The 19,998-nt window shown below is 44.6% G+C and overlaps 1 pseudogene; it reads right to left on the bottom strand.

Moving 5' to 3' along the window:
* LOC147697235 (uncharacterized) overlaps positions 1 to 19,998 on the bottom strand; it is a 137,263-nt pseudogene that overhangs the window by 55,032 nt on the left and 62,233 nt on the right.

Here is a 19,998-nt window from a genome sequence, read left to right as displayed (position 1 = left end):
ACATAGGGTTAATTTTTTCAGTATTAACGGGGGGCTGATGCACTCCCTTCAGTGCTCCACAACATTGCTCATTAAAGGAACCACCATGTAGCACAACATATGTAAATTAGCCCAGGTGGGCATTATGGGGTACTCCTTGCCAGAAGTAGTGAATAACAAACTTGCGGCTTCTGCCACTAATTTATCATTCTTCTCTCTTTTTTTGTGGATTTCCTGGTCTCACTTGGGACACACACAGCTTAGATTTGTGTTGGGGGTTCCGGGGGGAGCCCCTGGGCCCAGAAAATGCTTTGGAAATGTGGGCATGCACCCCCTCCCCTTCACATATGAATTGACCAAGGGGATGGGGTCCCCGGGCCTCTCTAAGGCACCAGGAGTGGGATAGCATGCCACACTCACCATAATTATTGATTCAGCCCTGGGGGTTGGAGTTTCTAGGGCCTAGCTAAGGCTCAGGTGGGGATCTATGATGAAAGGTTTTTTTATATGGCGTGGTTGTGAAATCTCAACATTTAATAAACTCACTGCCTGTACTGGAGACTGTCAGATTTGCTTGAAAATACCTAGCTTAAGCCGTGGTAGCTGTGACCCTGAGCTGTCAGGCTTCATCAAAGAAACACATGTAAAGCATGGAAAAGTATGAAAACAGTTGACTAAGAAAGAAAGAAGATTCAATAAAAACCCAACATCAATTTATAAAAATAGGTTGCACTTTTAACTTTAAATAGACACCTCAATGACTAAACACCAATGAAGGGTTCTAGAGATATACATTTTCAAAGGAACAATAAATTACAGCTTTTTCCACTGAGCCCAATAAATCATTCTAAATGGAAGTGCTCACTGTCAGCTTTGCAACTTTGGAAAATGTTTATAAAGTTGTGACTATTATTCCAGTTAACTGTGGGTGAATAACTCCAGCAGGTAATGCGTCACTGGGATCAAAGAGGCCTGGTTGAACAGTTACCTTGCTATCAAAGCAGTGCCCAGTCCAGTTTCAGGCTCTATGGGTGAATTGCCAGAGACTTTAATGTAGTGGTCCTGATGCAAGGGTTACTGGATGCTGAAGGATGTTAAGGATGCTGATCAGGTCACAGGGACCTTCCTGGCGCTACTCCGCAGTCCACACACATGGTGAGGAGACTTTGGCCTCAGGGGTCGATGCCCCTTGAAGTCCTGTTGAAGTCCAGCCGAAAACAGATGCCACAGGTCTACTGGTCTTCTGTTACAGCTAAACTGCTAGTTCCCCTGAACTGATGATAACTTCCTTTTTGGGTGACATACTCGGGTGCAACTTTTGGGGATCAGGACTCGGTGCCCAGGCTGCAAGTTGGCAGTCAGCTGAGGTCAGATGTTCTTGCCTTTTAAATCACCAAGGCAGGCTTTCTCAGCTCTTGGAGTCACTTGTTCTGTCTAAGACACGGGGACAACTTCCTTGAGCAGGGCTCCACATGCACAGCCCTCTCTTTCCTGGCCTAAGAGCAAATGGTGCAGTCCAGTCGTGGTGCAGCCTCACTTTACAGGGCCCAGGGAACACAGAGAAGTTCTTCAGTTCACTCTTCAGTACAGGCATACCATGGGTGCCACTTTTATGTCCATTAGGAGCCAATGATGCTGGGGCAGCTAATTAACCAATCAGACTACCAGTTTCCTTCCACCTGAGGAGAACTGCCAGCGATGTGTAAAATCTAGCTATCCCAGGCTGCACTATTCTACCAACTCTCAACATGGCAGAACCCTTCTCTTGGTGTGCGAAGCTCCCAAGGCCATCACAGAGGTGTGGCTACTTTGGGGCTTCATTCCCCTTGGAAAAACAGCTTGGCAACAGTTTTTCCTTCTCTGTCCGAGGTGCCAGCCTGTCTGCAAAAACAAAAGACCTTCTCCTCCTCTTCGCCTTCCTGCCAGGGTAAGGCCACAACTCTTCCAGCGGCAGACCCTTTGAGTTCTTTCCTGAGTGTCATTCACACCTCTCCCAAGGAGGGCTGAAGGTTATCACATGGCCAGCAACAATTCAAAAACTTTTGAAAAATAGTGGCAACTTACTAAAGTTGCCTCTTTGGCAACAGTTACAATAAATTCGATTTGAGCACCAAGTCAGGTTTAATGTAGCAATCTTTTTGATACCTTGAAGTATCATATTCAATAGTCCCATCCAGAAGTTAGCACTGCTGAATTTTCAGCATATAACCCAGTACTCTCCAATGGGGATACTAGCTTTTTTACAGTAAAATAACAATGTGGGGCTTTAACTGGCAGGACATGCAAAAACACGTCCTGCTTTTTGATATACAGCACCCTGACTTAGAGCTCATTTGGCCTGTCTTCAGGGTTACATATATGTTATAAAGAAAGGTTTGGGCTTTTTATATAGCATGAACTTGACCCAAAGGTATCAGGTATCGGAACACTTTACATGAGCACCAGCTGTGTTCCATAAGGACAAATTAATTTTTTGTAGGCACAGGGAGATTGGGTGATTTTCCCAGAATCACAGGATGTTGACCATCATTGCGAAGAGTTAAACCCGGTTCCCCAGAGTGGAAGTCGACCCCCCCTAGCCATTAGGCCATATTCTCTCCCCAAAAACTTTAGACTGGAAAGTCCAGATAGCAGTTTCAAACTGCGTGACAAGTGTGCCATGGCAGGCTGGAAGACACTCGTGGTGACACAATAAGTGGTGCTGTCCATGAGGGACATCTTAACACACAGGCCCTGGGACCCCTAGTACCATATAATTGGAACTTATGAGTAAGTTATTCTATGCCAATTGGGTATAAGCCATTTAAGCATACACTTCTATGAGTCAATCAACATGCATTGAGTCCTGGTCAGCAAGGTCCACTGCATTACAGAGTCATTAGACCAGCGCCCAATAGTCAGAAGTTGAGACAAAAAGTGAGGGTGAGTATGCTTTAAGGCATTTCCTCACAGCAGCCACATACTCCCTTCCCTTTATAACTGAATCGTCCTGGGGGATGGTGTCCCGAGGCCCAAATAGGAAAGGAGCCCATGAGCCCTTTCCCCTTTACATATGAGTTATCCCCAGGGGATGGGATCCCTGGGGTCTAGAAAAGGCTTGGGGAGGTTGATGCATACTCCCCTCCCTATGAAAAATATGTTGCACCATCCCCCTCAACCACACCAGGTATGGACCCACCCGAGTATTTTTTTAAAGGCATCTCACCTTTAATAAATACATTTACAGAAGATTTGTGGATCCGCCGCAAATTTGTTGAAAAATATAAAAAGGAAAAGAATTAAAATGTTTGGCCTCGGGGGCCCCTTGGGAACTTACCTATCAGGCCTAGGTGCAGGATATCCCTACCTTGCCCCCATATCTGTTTTTTTTTAACCTTTTATCAAGGCTTGGTCCTTGAGTCCTAAAACAGCTGCCATCACATGTTTGTTATTGGGGTGACAGCCAATCATATCTTATCTTAAGATCTTTAAGGTCAACAGATCCTCTGCGGTTTGTTGCATACAGACATTTTGAACCTTAATTTCTCAAAAACTATGAACAGGTTTACACCAAAACACAAAAGGTACTCTTTCAGGAAAAAGATCTAGCATTCTGCCAAATTTGGTGTAAATCCATTCAGCCGTTATGGGGAGAACACATTTTGGGGCATCTGGTTTTTCTCGGCCCCTGTTTGATAGATCCCTCTCAAAAATATCCAGGAAGGAGCTGAGGTTGATGAGACTTTTGTTTTTGGAAAGTTTCATGAAGATTTGTCAAACCACACCAAAGATATAAGCAAGCCCTAAAACATATTCGACTTGGTAACTTTGGCCTAATTATACTCCCCAGTGGCTCTCACCACTTATTAAAAATAAATATATATACAAAGGATAAAGTGAAGTTGAAGTTAGGTATAGTAATAATATCTTACCATCCATTTACAAAACCAAACACATTTGTTAAAAACATACAAAAGATTAAACAGACTGTATTGTTAGATGAAACGCCAGTTAAAAAATACTCTTTTTTTAGGGCAAAGCCAAGATGGCGACTGAGTAGGATGTGCCTGTTCATCGCTCCGTCCCGTCAGCAGGGCCCCATTGCTTAAGCTTCGTATAGGTGGTCCGATGGGGATCCTGGGGCCCCCGTTTCCTCTATGAATTACATGGGGAGGCCCCGGAGCAAAAGTAGTGCGCTAAAGACTGCATGCAGCGGGAGTTTCAGCCACCTGCTATTCCTCTCTGGCACAGGGGTGCAAGGCGGGATGGCCCTCAAATCCTGTCCCCGGTCGCAAGGCCGGAGCAGAGGGGAGCCTGCACCAGAATTGAGTGAACAAGACGCAACAAAAGTAGATAAGGCCTGCAACCCCTTAAAGAGCCCTAGAGCCGGCGACAGGGCAGTTGCAGAGTCAGAACAAAGCTGATGCCACAGGTATCATACTCAAGCAGGAGAGAGGCCTGGCAGATGAGGGAGGGGGCAGGCCTGGGGAGGTCCCCCTCCTGTGGAACCGCTCCCAGAGCAAGGTCAGTCCATCCACCCCTGGGGAGGTGCAGCTACATAGAGTAGAGAGGCCCCAAGGTGGGCTAACAGATGGAGCGTAACGGACAAGGACCAGTGGTGAGGGGAGAGCAAGAGGAGGAGTCCCAGAAGGCTGGTAAGCGCACAGGACCGCTGAGGGCCATCAAGGGCTCTGTTACTATTGCTTCAGGGAGGGCAGCTGAGACTGACACACTTGGCTGGCGGACAGCATAGAGGGAACCCTCCCCACACAAGTGACAGGTTCCCCTGTAAATTCAAGAAGACAGCAGGCTGGCCGGAGGGGTTTCAATCAACATTCTCTCAACACCAAATGATTTAGAGCTGCAGCTGGGCGGGTTCCCTCTCCCCCTCCACAGGAGTGACACAGAGACCAGATTTGGAACCTAGCCATTGAGCCCCCGAACAATGGGCCCCTGCGCGACACTAGCTGAGGCAACCTCCAAGTGCTCCACACTTGGATATAGCAAACTCCTTCAGGCCCACTCAGACATCGGCAAGGTTTATTTGGGGGTCAACACAGAGTGCAGGTGGCTGATACCCCGGAACAACAAGAAACACTCTGGAAGCGATGTTCTCAGCAAGCCTGATGATCTCTGAAACGTCTAAGTACCCAGCTCGGTGTGACACTCGCGCTGAAAAAAATGGCGTCCAACAAGGGAAAAAAGAGCGCTCAGTTTAGGAGCTCCACCTAAAAACATCACCCTACAGCACAGAAGCACTGCCTTCCCTTACAGGGGCCTCAGCAGACACAGACATTGGGGATGCCAAGGCCCCCGTTACTCGCTCAATCCTTGAAACCCTGTTTGCCTCCTTAAAGGACGACTTACAAACAATGAAAAAGGAGTTGACACAAGAAATTAGGGAAGTATGCAAGGATCTAGATTCGCTGGAGGACAGAGTGGACACGCTGGAAATGCAGGGCTCGTTCAGGGATGAGGAGATATAAAAACTACAACAGATGGTCCTCCACCTAAAGGACCAGCACCTAGACCTCCAAGTGCATGCTGAAGATCTTGAAAACCGCTCCCGGCACCATAACATTTGCATCTGAGGCATTCTGCAGTGAGCAGAGGGACCAGACATCGCTTTGTTTGTGGAGGGACTCTTCCGCTCTATCTTGGATACCCCACCAGATCAAAGATTCAAGCTGGACCGCACAAATAGAGAGTAGGCCCGAGGAGGCCTCCCTGGACCCGCCGGCTGATTTTCTTACCTGTGTAAATGACTTCCAGCTTAAAAAAAACATCTCCGGCAGGCAAGAGACAAGCACCCATTCGAGTTTAGGGGCCATCAACCCATTCTATATCAAGACCTAGCATCCTCTACATTGCAAAAGAGGAGAGGGTTTCTGCCAGTAACAGCCTATCTGCGGTCAATTGAGGTCCCTCATTGCTGGAGCCATCCGTTCCGGCTGATCTTTCGATGGGAAGTGAAGATTCACTAGATTCGCTTGTTGCTGGAAGCCAGGCAATTGCTGAATATATTGGAGGTTACCCAGGGGGATCCTATTCCGGCAGAGAACAAGGACAGAACTCTAAAGTGGCATGGATAGCAGACAGTGGGCCATTCGCCTTTGCTCGGATCAGGAGACAATCGCCAGAAAGAGGAGGGCAGTCATAGCCTCTCTGGGAAAAGATACTGCCCCCCCAGCATTAGAGACGCAATGCTGCAGCTCGACAGCAACACAAAGGGTCCAGTCCCAGGATCTGGAGGCCTATTTTTTTATATTCCCTGTCTTATTGGCAGGAGGGGCCCGGGGGGCGGGAGCGTTATGGGTCCTGCTGACATCTCACGCCTCACTCATGGGTTATATTACTCAGGACACTCACAATGTCTGTCAATTTCTGTTAACTGTTTGTTGTAATGTTAAGGGGTTATACTGACCTTCTCCCAATTCAGGTACACAAGATACTAATCACTTGAAACCCCTCATAGCTATATCACCAGCACTAGGCACCCTCCAGGACACAACTCTGATAGGCCCTGCAGTTTCACCTCACAGACTAACCTTCTACCGTTTCCCTCACAAATGAACAGCTAAACCTACACCTTACGATAATCTCATTAAACGTAAAGGGCTTCAACAGCCCAGTTAAAAGGCGTGCCACACTATCATATCTCGAAAACACTGACACACATATCTGTCTCCTTCAAGAGAAGCCTCTCCTCCCGGAGACACGCATAGACTGCGTTCTAAGGCATTCCCTCACCAGCTATATTCATCCCACAGCACCAAACCGGCGGTCGTAGCCATTGTTATTTCCTCCAAATTCACTGGTAGGGTTGGTCCCAGAAAGCAGAACTTAAGGGCAGGCTACTAGCTCACACCTTCCAACTAGGATCTCACACCTTTACTGTGGACTTGGTGTACTCTCCGAATGAGGGGCAGGAGGGGTTCTTACACAAGGCAGTAGCAGAGATATCCAGATCACTGGACAGGATGTTGCTACTGGGTGGGCACCTTAACCTTGCCTTTGATAATGAAGCCGACAGAGCTGCTTAATGACAGGGTCAGTTAGGAGCCATCACAGAAGAGGGGAAACGAGCACTTGCAGAGACAGGATTAGTCGATGTCTGGAGGGCCTTTCATTGTACAGATAGAGAATGCACTTTCTACTTCCACTCCCATAAAACATATGCCAGGATTGATTATTGTTTGGCCACAGAAGCAGTTATCTCACAGGTTCAACAGGTAGACATACTTGCCCGCTCCCTTTCAGACCACTCGGCAGTGAGCTTGACCCTGGCCCTTTCGGGCACCACTTGCGCGCGCCGCACTTGATGTCTAAAAGAAACAATGCTCCATCGCCCCGAGGTAGTTCAGCAAATTACTAATGTGATAAGCTATCTAGAGGTGAATGACATTCCCGAAACCCCCATAGCAATCCTCTGGGACACCCTGAAGTCAGTAATCAGGGGGGAGCTATTCGCCATTGCTTCATCTGATAATAAAATCTGGAGAGACAAGCTAGACCAATTCATGCTGGAAGTACAGGAGCTAGAACATATCCACCAGCTAATGGGTGCCCCTAGGATCTGGAGGCAGCTGGAAGCTGCCCAAGCTCAATTAGCAGGCCTGGATTTAGACAGGGCAGAGTACGCAATGTTGCGCCTTTTGACATACCTTTTACACACGGGGAGACAGAAGTGGGAGACTGCTAGCCAACAGAATTAGATAGCAGAGGAAGGCCTCCAGCATCTCAACAGTGGTCAACTCGCTAGGGCAGGAGCAGACCTCAGACCAGGCTATTGCCAGAATGTTCCACCAATACTATGCTGAACTATATGAAGCACCTGAAGCAACTATATGAAACACCTGCCCCTGGACGGTCCAGTCCAATACCTGCAGGGTGCGAACACTACCAAACTAACATCTGAAGAGGCCGAACAGCTCAAATCCCCGATAAAAATAGAGGAGGTCATCTCAGCCATTTCCAAACAGAAATCGCTTAAATCCCAAGGTCCAGATGGCTTTTCTTCTCTCTTTTAAAAAACCTTTTGCCGCATCCTAGGTCCAATACCCACAAGAGTATACAATTCAATTGAGATCTCCTCCTCAATCGCTTCCACGATGCTACAGGCACTGGTCTTAGTGATACCTAAACCCTGTAAGGATAAGCGACAATGTGCATGTTACAGGCCAATTTCTCCTTAATGTGGATTTTAACCTACTTACAGGGATCATAGAGCTAAATCTATCTCCCCTTTTATCAGGTTTGATTGACCCGGATCACGTTGTTTTTCTGCCCAACTGCTAATGTGTTGATAATACCAAGAGAATCCTACACATCATTGAAAAAGTGCAGCACTTTAGTACTGAACGCATGATACTCTCAGTTGATGCAGAAAAAGCGTTTGACAGGGTGCACTGGCCCTATTTAGAGGCGACTATGCAACACTTTAGCATTCCGGAGAGATTCTTGGGCTGGGTCTTAAGCAGCTACACCAAACCGACAGCATTGGTCCAAGTAAACGGCTACACATCTACCACCTTTTCTATTTAGCAGGGTACAAGAAATGGATGCCTGCTCTCCTTGCTCCTCTTCATCCTGTACATGGAGCCCATGGCCCAAGGATTATGAAACAATCCGATGATATCCGGAGTGGTTTTTGGAGGGGAAGAGCACAAGATTAGATTATATGCCGATGACGTAGTTGCCACCTTGGAAGATCCCGAAGTCTCCTTACCCGCTTTTATGACTGAATTGGAACAATTTGCGCAGGCGGCAGGCTTTAGAGTTATTGTCCACAAATCTCAAGCTCTCAACTTGTCCCTCACCCAAACCACAATAGAGGAGCTGAAGCGCGATCACCAAATACAATGGGCTCAAGAAGCAATATCCTATTTGGATATCCAACTCACACCAAGCATACAACACCCCACTACAGTGAACTACACAGCACTACTCCAACACATACGAGAATGCTTACGTAGATGGAGAACGCACACATTCTCCTGGCTAGGCCGCATAGCAGCGATTAAAATGACACTCTTACTGAAGATCTTATTTCTTTTCAAGACCCTCCCATTAGACCCACACCCAGGAGTGATTCGCTCCATGCAGCGTGTCTTGGAACACTTTATATAGCATAATAAAAAACCAAGACTGCGCAGAGAGCTATGCTATAGATCCCCAACGTAGGGTGGCATGGCAATTCCAAAATTCAGTTGCACCACTATTGGGTGGTGCAACTGAAAGTACTGGTGGAGTGGTCATGTCCAGAATCCGAAAAGCATTGGCTTTTTATGGAGAGAGCTATAGCGAATCAATCCTTGTGGGGGATTCCCTTTCTCACTAAGGATGAACGTCCCTGCAACTTTTAATTTTTGAGGGTCACACATGCCCCCCCTCAGGGCCTGGGACAAAGTAGCTACAACCCGCGCACTAACGACATTTCTCTCGCCGATAACCCCTATAGTGAATAACTCTGCATTCATGCCAGGGTTAGATTTAAAGGCATACTACCAGTGGACCCAAGAATGTCTGAGGGCAGTCTTCTTTGATGAACCCTGCCCTCAGACATTTGGTGACTTCCGCACACAACAGAATCTTCCAGAGGGAGAGTGATACCGCTATCACCAAATCAGACACTGGGTACTGCAAGGAGTTGTTTGTGATAGGGCACAGAGGCACCTAATCCTGTTTGAGAGATTGCTAGTGACGAAACACTCATATTCTCGCCTAATAACAGAACATTATGGCCTACTTAGGCACGCTCTTAGGGTGAGAATTCCCCGGGCCAACAGAGGTGGGAGAGGGAACTGGGGAGGACACTTTCAGGAAAGGAGTGGACACTGCCCACAATGTTGCCAACATCGAGACTGCTACAAAAATCACCACCTCTGGTACCTAAACCCTCAAAGACTCCATAGAGGAAATCCAGCCCGAGAACTCCTGTGGTGGAAAGCTTGTGGCTCACTGGGTACATTGACCCATCTACTTTGGGAGTTCCCTCGATTTCATGGACACTGGTTACAAATGTTGGACTACATAGATGCCCGTTTTGACACTTAGCTCCCTCGCTTTCCTGCATACACCCTACTAGGCCTGTCCAACACCCTCACTTTTCCGCATAAATCAGAAGAGGCCGACAGATGGCTTTGACGCTGGGGGCTGCCCTCCAGAATATATTAACTCACAGGGGGACAGGCACCACTCCTACTTATTTGTGATGGCTCCATCGCTTATGGTGCAAACTAGGGATGGAGAGGGTTTCTCTCTCCCTTGCTAATCAAGGAGCCTCCTTCCAAACCCTCTAGAAACCATTCCTATCACTATTAACATCTGAATTCAAAGAGCTCACATGTCCCAAATATCTGCACCTATTACGATTAACTGAGCCCCTGCAGACAGCACCATGAAGAGAACAGAACCTGTGCATTCACACAAGAACTAAGTAAAAGGTTTCATAACAGCACTGGGGCGGGATGGGGGGAGGATCCCTTTATAATATTTCCCTTTTTCTTAGGTTTGTTGGGAGAGGGGACTTGGAGGCGTATTGTAAACCTTTATTTACAAGCCATCCCACGCTGGTGGGAAAGTCAGTAGTATTTAGGCGCATTCAATGTATTGTTATCAAAGAATGATGAACTTGTAAAAATCAATAAATAAATGTAAACATAAAAAATACCCTTTTAAACTAACAACTGAATTCACCAGTTATTGTTATCTCAGATAACTATTGCTTGTGCCTTAAAGTAAATATGACTCATGCACCCGTCATGCAGTGTTGTTATCATTTATGTGATTTCAAATGTTGCAGTGATGTTATCAATGATGTCATAGAACATCTCATGAGTGACGTAATATGTGAGATAACTTGTGGAGCACGGCCAGGACATGAGTTATAGTTATTTTAGGGCCAAAATTATAGTTACTTAAGATAAAAGTAAATGGTGAATGTCAGTGGTTTTGATTTTTTGATGGTTGAAACATTCCACTTTTAAGAATAATTATTTAATACTTCCTTCTGAAATGAGTATCTCACTTGCATTTAGCAGGCATTTCATTGCAAACATAAAATAAACAACCCCTCTCCGTTGAATGATAACACTTATTTTGTTCCAGCTGTTAAAAGTGAACATGGAAAACTGAAAGAAGCACGGGTTAATGCTGAGATGACAATGTTCACTAATGATATTGGCTTATGTCTTGTTAATGTAATTGTAAAACTTTAGAGTTTAACATTGTATGTTTGTCTGTTGTATAATGTTACTATATATTTCTTCAATCAGTTTAATATTTTGATACTTGCCTGAAACAGTTATACAAAGAAGCACAAATTCTGATAAAGGAGACCCTAGTCACAAAAAGTCATATATTTGCACCGTTATGCATATTCCTAGCTGCTGTTTCCCAAATGTAAATTTATAAAAGGGTACAACTCCAGCCTTCTCTGCAAATCTAATTTTTTTCATGTGTTTCTCCATATGGAAAACATTGTTTTCTTCCTGTAGAAACCCCTGTCCATGACAGCTCCACAACATTTGGAGGTGTTCTGTTTCCTTACCAACCTGGGTAAGTAGTTGCTGCAGCCAATTACTTGAATCACAGGTCATTTTCAGGGTGGAAAGTGTAGGAGAGAAGTTTGCAAAAGCCAAAAACTAACAACTTTGTCAGTTTTCACAAGCTCTCAAGGTAATCCATGCCTTGAACCTTGCACTCCCAAATTATTGCATGTTATTTTACACTGTTGTAATCCCAACATGTTCAAATGGAGCCATTTTGGGCCTTAAACATAGGGGCTTATTTTTGAAAACCCTGCATCATGTTTGCACTGGTTAAAGTGGTACATAAGTGATGCAGGGCTCACATAAAGCTTTATGAAGCCACGCAAAGCCACCCTGCGTGGCTTTAAGTGGCATCGTAAATCAAGAGTAAGGCAATGCAGCACAGCTCAAATCTCAGCGTTGCCTTACTCTGCGCCCAGGAGGCGTTCCATGGGCGTTGCAGTGGTATTTCCCACGCTGCACCCATGCCTGAGATTTAGAAAGTGATGTAAACCTGGAGAAGCAGCAAATCTGTAAGCCTACCAAGGTGAGGCATAACGAGGAGAAATATGTTAATTTCTCCTCATGTTTTTCCTCTTTCAATGTGTGCTGCATTCTGCAGAACACATAGGAAGAGGAAAATGCCTCTTAGGATTGTTTATGTGCAGGAAGGTATCCCTTCGTACACAAACAAACACAAACCCACCTGCAACAGAGGCAACATTGTACCAAGGTGTAAGAGTGACTATGTTTGTGCTGGGCTGCCAAAACATTGCAAAACAGACAGAAAGGAAACAAATGCACCGTATTGCTTAAATACAGTGCATTCCTGCCCTTTCACTTTGGCATAGGGCAGTAGTAACAAGGTCAGAAACAAAAGAGTGAAAAGGAGGGTCTAAGGCGATGTTTAATGACCTGGCACAGCTACAACCCCCAATTACAATACATATAGCAAACACAAGGTACCTGTGGGTCAAACCAGTACACTTTATTAACTTAACATATAACTGACTAAGGGAGAATGGATTGGGCTAGATCAGCTGGATACTTTCCGTGTGTGAAAAATACCCATCAGTTTACGACCTGTACCGCCCTTATCATCATCTGGGATCCTTCCCACCAGGAAGGGTAATAGCTCATGCCCATTCAGATATGAATATCGATTGTAGTAATGGGTGGCCCAGTGAGTTTAAAGTAACAGGGCAAGTGTAAGTAACTGTACAGCAGTGCATGAGAAAATGTGTGAAGGTGAAAAAAGCTAAAATTGGAGAGGAAAGAGGAAAGTAGGTTTAATTAGTACCTCTCTGCTTCCAAGGTAATAAAATCAGTGCGATGGTCTAGTAGTTTCAACAAATATCTACCATGTCAAATGTAAGGTCAGCATGTTTCTGCATTTAAAAGGACCCAAGTCAGTGTCCGCTGCATTCTTCAGGACCAAATAGATCGCTACCGCTCATAAAAGGCAAAAAAAGAATAAAAATTAATATCACCTGGGTATTTCCTAGGTTTCCATTCTCCTTCCTAATTGGCAGGAGAGTACAACTCCACCTCACCTGGCTATGGCGCAGGTAATTGGAGCACCGCTTTGACCGTCGGTACTCCAGGGCGTCCCTCAGCGCTGTCTTGGGGAGCTACCTTGTGTTTGCTATATGCAGTAGTAACATGGTACCTTGCTGTGATGCCCTACTCCAAAATGCCATAAATTAAGCACAGAGGGGCAGATTTACAAGCCCCTTGCGTCACTTTTGCGTCGCCGTTGCATCACTTTTATGATGCAGCGGCGGCGTGAAAGTTGCGGCCCATTCACACCGTGACGCATCAAGGGAGCCCTGCGTCACATTATACCTGTGCCAGGTATAATGTATGCAGGGTAGGCGTTCCCATGCAAATAGCCACGTAGAACTGGCGTAGTGAAATTTACAAGATTTCACTGCGTCATTCTACACCTTCAGTGCATCAAAATCCCTACCCCTGCTCAGACCAGGCGTAAGGATTGACGCAGGACATTTTACATGGGACCTACCTATGCTGGTGTTGCGTCACTTTTGTGGCAAACCCCAACAATGCATCACTTTTCATCTAACAGATGCGCCAGAATTTTTGACGCATCCGTAATTCCTTGCGCCATAGCGCACTGTATTGTAACTACAGAGCATCCATGGTGGCGCAAGGACATTTGAAGGTGACGCAAGGAAACTGAAGCATCTATGCAGATGCGTCACTTCCTTGTAAATCAGCTGTAGGCGGCTTCGTGACTTGGGATCAAAGTGTTCTATCAGCATGCAGTCATCATTGTCAAATTTCCATTTTCTTCAGATTGGAATTAGGAACTGACTTCCATAGCAAAGACATGTGCATGAGCCATATTGCCAAACGAAGATCTGTAAACAGTAACAGTGCTGAAAGGGAGACACAAACTATTGGCTGTGGAAGCAATAATGATGAACACACCTATTGGCTTCCACAGTTTGTATAGATACAATGGTGCATCTGGACTGGGAAGGTGAAAATCCATTTTCTTCAAGTAATTGCCATGTAAAAGTAAGTCAAGTGGAAAACTGCAATGAAAACCCCAAACGCTTTCACATAGCCTCTTTCCACATTGCCCTGCGTTGCGCGGATTGAAAGCGTTTTTTCTTGGTTTCAGTAATACAATGTGCTGCTTCATTTAATGTCCAGGAAAAGCGAAGACAGCAAAGGACACCTGGGCAGAAATGCGGGAAATTGAGGTTTTGAGTTCCTGTTCGAATGGCGGCTGATTGCAGTCCAAGTACTATTCGTTCTTTTATTAGATTTTATTAGATTAAAGAGGCAGCGGCAAAATAGCACATTTAAAGTTGAAATTCAAACGGAAAAAAATAAGAACTTCTTTACAAAGCTGAACCACTAAATGAATATTTTCTATCTTTTGAAATGCCCTGACACCTTCCTGTGTAGTTCCTATACAACGGGTTTAAGATTGCATGCTATTTAGAAAGTAAAAATATTGGCAAGGGGGTCATAATTCTGAGACTTAAAAAAGGACTACAGTGAATAGTAAATGAAACAGAAGATAACACGTCCTGATTAATTTTAAATAACGTACTTGTGATCTTGAGTGGAGTGAATGTTGTGTATCTTTATCCCGGCTAAGGGCTTTAAATTGGACATCACATATCAGCGTTTGGCGTTCATGGGAGTCTTGTTTTGTGCAAATTGTTGAAGTTTATTGTTCTATTTAATTTATTTTATGTGTACATTTCATAGATAGTGCAATTACCCGTTGCTGGGGACGGAACACTGAGAGTGCAGAACCAGAAGCAGGTTATCTTATGCACAGTTATGTATTCAGATATTTTCTGGGTAGCCTGTAAAATGTATACTTTACTTACTGGTAATTGGTTGCACTTGTTAAAGGAAGGGCACAACCAACTGTGAGAACATGTCCCTTTTGGCACGGTCACCCCCAATGTTTGCTGAATTTTATTTCTGGTCTTTAGACTTTGCACACTGTCCGGTGCGCACTATATGTACTACGAATCTTAAAACATAGAATATTAGGATACTCACTAGCCTATTTTACTAGCATATTTAAGTCTCTTGTAAGGCCATAGTACATGGTATAGAAACTGCACCAATGGCATGGCACTTTAAATGTTGCATATGGACTGCAGCACTTATTGCATAATCCACTAGTGTGTCAAGAAAAACATTGCTGGAGGGCTAACAAAGTATCCTGCTTTTATCCTGCAGCCTAACCTGTCAAAATAACCCTTTCGACAGGACACAAGCTTCCTTTTAAATATTAATAAAAGCAGGACATGTAGAAATGTGATGTTGCCATAAACCTGTAGTGACAAGTCGCCAAAAGCTACTTTCACTATGGATGGCTCTGCTCCGGCTGTAGTATTATTGAAACAAGAGTACAGATTACAATTTGAATTTAGTTATCTGGAGTTTGGCATACACTAGAGAAATAGTTCAACTGCTATTTTAATTAGTTCATAAAAATCAAATTCAGTGATGAAGTTAGATTTTTAATAAATGCTTAAGAAAAATAACTTTTTTAAAGGTACCTTTTCGCTGCCTATAGCTTCTCGAGGCTAAACTGCAATAGCTTGCCTACAGCTTCCATGTCAGTGCTTGACCTTATTGAGAAATGAAAACTATTCTCAGTGGCTTAGGTCTGCTGAAAGTATGAGCTGGGTGGGAGGCAAGTTCTCCCAATCAGCTCAGGAAGAGCAGCTGGGGAAGATCAAGGACATTCATTTACTTGAGAGGGACTGATATGAAGCCAGCACATTTATAGCTTAAGGAAAGACCTTGTTATTTAGACCTAGGGTAGCTAATTGGACACCAGTTGGGTGGGGAATGTAGCTGGTCCCAGAACCAGTGTGGTGGAGTTTAGGAGGAGGGTGCTGCAAATTTTCTTAAACACACCCCTGCTTGGCACACTAACTCATTCCAAGGGCAGAAAGTCTGTGCCATTACATTCATTTCAGACAGGTTCTCTCTTGGATAGTTTGCAGTAATGCATACACTATGAGCTATAAAAGTGATTAGAGTTGCCCTCAGGAACTTTGTCCCCATCATGTAGGGAGTGTCCAGGCGTCACCAACTTCCACTGACTACCGAAAACCTCAAAGCTGGCATTCTACCCACAAATCCTCAGGACATTTTCTAAATCTGTGGAAGAAAAGAGCACTGCACCTTCTGTTTTTGAACTGTGAAGATACCCGAAGTGCTAGACCTGCTCCAACTTGTACCCAGGACAAAGGAGTTGACTCCAAGGGTCAGGAGGCTGAACTCCTGAGTGGCTACAGGGACACAACAAGGCCCAAGAATCCTTTTTCCTAGAGTTACCAGCTGCATCTGCATACGGACTAGGCCCTACCAGTGATGGTGGAGTGAGTCCTGACCTCTGAGTTCAATTACTTATGTCCTGGGAGCCTTAGCAGCCAGTTATATATCGTGACCACAGGAGTGGAAGTGAAAGAAAATAATATGATGTACTCACACTGGCAGCTCAAAATCGCTAGCAAGAAAGGTGCCCCACACTGCCTCAAAGTGTGTTGTTTAATAATGAGTTTGGACATTATTCTTTTGTAACCAGTAACTCAGTGGAGTCCAAGCTGCCATTCACAGTGAGATGGTAACGAAGGCTGCTGCCAACGGAGGAGAATAATTAGCTTATCAGTGGCTAGTGAGGTGGCCAGCCATCAATATTCATAGGACGAAAAGTTTGGAATATCTAAGAGGTCATGGAAAAGAGTGACTTGGGGGAGAGCAAGATTTGTGCATAGCCACACCGCTGGAGCCCTATCCCACCAAAAAACCCAGAAGGCAGAAAGAGCTGGGAAAGACCACAGTACATGAAACAAATCACAGATATCAGCACTGCAATGTCAGCAGAGATAATTGGGTAGGAGTTTGGCCCATTTGAGTTTCCAGGCGGACCCAGCAATTGTTCAGGATCCTAAAATGTTAGAATTTCAGGCAGGACTCCCAAAAAATTATATCATTTTCAAGGCATCCGGGGTGTAGGCCTTCCTGAGGAGTGGTTTCCATTGAAGTCTAGTGGCTGTTAGATGGAGTATAGGATTTTTAAAAAGGACCCCATAGAGGTCTGCTACCACTCCCCTATTCATTACAATTCCAAAGACATCAAATATGAGAGAGGTACCTGTTCCCTTTTGAAAGTTACTTATTAAATGTAATAAAGTAACTTAAATGTTATCCTATAGGTGAGTTAGGCCTTGCAGTAGTGAAAAACAAATGTAAAGGTTTTTCACTACAAAGACATGTAAAACTTAAAAGTATATGTCCAACTTCTTAAATGCACTGCACCCTGCCCTCTGGGCTGTCCAGGGCCTACCGTAGCAGTGACATATATGTATTAAAAGGAAGATTTGGGCCTGGCAACAAGTTTATTTTGCTAGGTCGTATTGACAGTTTAAAACTGCACACACAGGCTGTAAAGGTAGACTTGACACAGGTTAAAGTGCTACTTAAATGAGTGGCAAAATCGGCGCTGAAGGCCGACTAAAAGTAACTCAGTCGTCTCCTGACTCATGCCGGTTCGACATTGTGGCTTGAACCTGAAGCAGACTGAACCCGGCTGCTCCATTCTCCCGTCGATTGACTCAGACTCCTATGGTTTCCCGTGACTCACTGGAACATGCAACTCCCCCAGATTGCACATACGCGGTCCTTGAAAGATTCACTCTGACCGCACCATGAATTCCCGCTCCGCCTCCGAGCACCCACGGCTCGTAGAATTTACTCCTGATAGAGCTTTTCCACGCCTATCATTGGGATACACAGCCTGTCCGGATTCCTTCCGTGACTCCCACCCACACTGTATTGAAATTCTGTAACCTGGTCCTGATGATGGCCTAACATTGCATATAGGCTGAAACACTGTCAACCACCACAGCGTAATTCACGGTGCCTTGTCTGTGATTGCCCAGGAGATCCATTTTTGTACATAATTGTAATTATTCTACAGGCATCACAGACAACTTCACAGTATATATATAACCCTGTTTGCGCCTCCTTTTTCTGCTGTATATATTCTTTGACGTGTCACTATCGGCGCTCACTTTCACGAGCACTTGTGCACAGTATCACAGAATACATGACATTTAATGTAACACAGTGCCTTATGATTCTGGTTTCATTTATTTTTATGTTGACGATAACATTTTATTAAATATATGTGGAAAGCATTTGAAAAATATTGAAAACAAGTTTCGCTCCACGTTCTTTTGTTTCCCTATGCCTCTCCATAGCAATTTATAGTGCTCTTTCCCCCTCCACATGATACCCCTCTGGACATTGTTCATGTTATAGCAGGCCCCCCAAAAGCATTTAATTTACAGTCCTGGGCATAGGTGTTCCCACTATATTAGGAACTTATAAGTAAACTAAATATGCCAGTTGGGTACAAGCCAACCGTACTATGTTTTAAGGAGAGAGCATAATCACTTTATCATTGGCTAGCAGTGGTATAGTGTGCAGAGCCCTAGTGCCAGCAAAATGAAGTCAGCAAAATAGGAGGTCTAAATGCAAAACTTTAGGGAGGAAACCATGCCAAGGATGCCAGACTTAACATCCAATAAAAAATTTACTTTCTTAAACCAATGCAACAATTTCCCCAGATATTTTGTTTCTAATTTTACTCATCAAAGTAAGTCAAGTGGTTTTTGAATTAACAGGGCTGATCAAAGGAATACTATCCATATATATTGGTTGCATATAGATGCAAATACAAGAAAGAAAACCATGCAAAACAAATATGTGCGCTGTGCTTTAGGCATTATTTACTTCTGTGTGTAAAACAATGGGGTAGAAAGGATTTGTGCCCATTATTCAATTGCCATTACGTGCAGCATACAGGTTATCCCTGACAATTAAACCAGGTAAAAGGAGGTGGTGACTGCCCAAGAAAAGACACGACGAATACAATTTGCATAGACACCTAGGGCCACATTTGTTACTTTTTCACCCAAACCACTAAAAGATTTGCTCTACTGCATTGCACAAGGGGGAAAACAGCGCGATGTCATATCTGCAATCATCGGCCTGCTACTGCTCATATTCAAACTACTGACACACAAACAGACTGCCTTACACGGTGCACAATCTTTTGACCATGGTGCTGAGGTGAGAGTGCACTGTCTAGCATAAGATATGTACCAGTAGCATAACCCATCCACTACAAACTCCAATGCCTGGAGAAACTGACAAGGATCCCATGCATTGGTTGTGTGATGTGCACTGTGTCTCATTAATCCGATGCGGCAGATAACTGGGATGAATACCATGCACCATCAATAAAGACACAGTATTATTGTTTAAAATAGTGTGTTAATGTGGAGATGTTGAATGACCAGGCAGTTATATGTTATCTGCTTGAGGTCTGTGGTTTGCCAAGTCTGCAGGTGGAAAGAGAGGAACACAGCCAAAGGCTATACACAGTGGTGTACAAACAATGCCATGGACCCTGGTCCACACAAGGGAAATGACCCCTTTAGCTGCTGCTGGGGCAGTAAACCAGAGCAATTATAAGGGTTTAATGGGCCCCGGTGCCACTGCGCCTGATGCACCATTGGTAGCTCCGCCCCTGACTATATCAGCTGTTAAAGACTTAGATGTAGACTGGAGCTGCTGACGAATGCCTATATCAAAGAGAGGTAATATAATGACTGGTATAGCCTAAGCTAGAATGGTTATGAAACTATCAGAACAATCCACAAACCGAAAGTTGAACAATTTTTCAATGTCAACAGAGAGAAATATTAAGATAAAATGTTGGAGCAGAGGAGCTATACATTTTTGGCCTCTCCCAACCCACTGTCCTCACATTAGCTCACAACATTCCAATGTAGTTCTATTTCCTATATTGACAAATTAACAATGTCTCTGACAATGGTGATGTGTAAGTGAGAAAATACTTCAGTGTCACTTTCGCATTCCAAGCACGCAGCAGGCCATCACAGAGAGAAATATAGCTACTCATGTAGAATAC

Source organism: Lissotriton vulgaris, chromosome 8 (assembly GCF_964263255.1).
Source record: "Lissotriton vulgaris chromosome 8, aLisVul1.2, whole genome shotgun sequence".
Classification (NCBI taxonomy): Eukaryota; Metazoa; Chordata; class Amphibia; order Caudata; family Salamandridae; genus Lissotriton; species Lissotriton vulgaris.
This window is presented reverse-complemented; position numbering and strand designations above follow the sequence as displayed.